Here is a 1,973-nt window from a genome sequence, read left to right on the forward strand (position 1 = left end):
GTCTAGTTTTATTTCTTTCAGTTTTTGTTCTTTTATCGACGAAAAAAAAAATATATTCACGTTTTCCGCTTAAACTTTCTTTTTGGTTACTAAAGTGACGCCACCGAAATCGGGGTGTTACACATTTCTTCAAAAACTATGCCAGTAGGAAAACCCTAAGCATAGTAAAATTCACAGGAAATGCTTGCAAAAAGAATTTGTCAAAAAATGCACAGGCAATTAAGTAATTTATGCATTTCTAGTAGTGGATATTGTCATCAACGCTAAGGGATATGAATCCAAGGATAAGATCCTATCTTATGAAGTTTAAGGTGTTTGAAGTTTCATTCTTTTTTTATTTGATATTTTCATTTTGGTAAGTTCATAGAGAGTCCATTTAACTTACGTTGATATTGGCAAGAGGCATAACGTCAGGATAAACCTTCGTTGAACTAATTTGGTAGTGCTCTAATATTGTAATCCTAATAATTGATAAATTATTAAATCAGAGCACGTGGACTTGAAGTGTTGGGCTCAATATTGTCCTCTCGTTGGATGAGCTGGGCAAGGATAGGTGAATTCTTGTATAAGGAAGAAGCGAAAGAGATACTTGAAAGAAAGGTTGGAAGAAACAAATGGTCATTATCAATCTTTAAGGAGTCAGGGTACACAATCGAAGAAGATCATAGGAACCCTACTAAAACATGCCCTTGACACACAGTTGAGTGTCTGAAATATGAAGATACAGAACCTGATGACAGAGAGCACCATGGCCAAGCCAGTCATCATACTAAAAAGACAGGTCACAACTCCCATTTTTAGAAAAAAAACTTGTATCATTAGGGTAACAACCAAACAAGAGTTGGACACAAAGTTTCTGGTCAACATGCACCATGTCTTAAACGCCCTAATAACGCAATATTTAACAACCTTGTTTTCCGGACACTCAAACTACCCTTATGCATAGGCGACGTAACAGTCTTCCGAGCCACCATATACATACCTTTTCGCTCCCCATGAGACCAAATAAAATTCCGAGCTAACTCATCCACCCTATCTCAAATATTTTAGGCAAGCCAAATTTTTGCATTGAATAAATAAGGATGCCATTATCAACAAACTTAACCAGAGTAACCTTGCTAGCCTTATTCAAAAGCTTGCCCTTCCATGATACCAACCTTCTAGCCACTCAATCCACAATGAAATTAAAATGCTCCTTCTTATGTCTACCTTTCACCAAGGCCGGCCCTGGGCCTGTGCAAGCAGGCCCACAGCCCAGGGCCTCCAAAAAAGAAGGGGTCTCAAAAAAAAATTCGAATACTTTTTACAGCGTTTTTACTTAAAAAAGCGCTGTAAATTGTCAATTTTTTACAGTGCTTCGTACCGCTGTATACTATTTAACAGCGGTGAGAGGTCCTAAGCGCTGTAAAAGGCCTTTTTTTAGCTTACTGTTCCTATTAAACTTTCTCCAAAAAAAAAAAATTTGGGGTCCATTTTTATTATTAACTCAGGGCCTCCAAAATGTCGGGACCGGCCCTGCCTTTCACAATAGGGAACCCTAAATATTTACTCCTTTCGTTCCTTTTTAAGTGTCGTTTTAGCATAAAGCTCTCCAACCAAAATAGTGGATTGTTAGAGTTTTTTCCCCATTCTATCCTCTCACATCTCAATCATAAAGTCATAAAACTCTCAAACCAAGATAGTGGATTGTTAGTTTTTTTTCCACTCATATCATTAAACCATTTATCACTCTCTCCCAATCAAAAATGAAATTCTGGTTCTCGCACAAGACAGATGTTCTACGCGATGCTGGGACAACCGGTTCGACAACTGACTAACAGTAACAACAAAAACTTTAAAAAACAGAAGTAAATAAGACACAATAAATGTTAACCCAGTTCGGTGCAACATCACCTACATCTGGAGGGTTTTCACCCAAAGAAAGAAAATTCACTATCTCAAGATTTAGGAATTACAGACACTCATGAACACCT

The sequence above is a fragment of the Lotus japonicus genome, chromosome 2, assembly GCF_012489685.1.
Source record: "Lotus japonicus ecotype B-129 chromosome 2, LjGifu_v1.2".
Classification (NCBI taxonomy): domain Eukaryota; kingdom Viridiplantae; phylum Streptophyta; class Magnoliopsida; order Fabales; family Fabaceae; genus Lotus; species Lotus japonicus.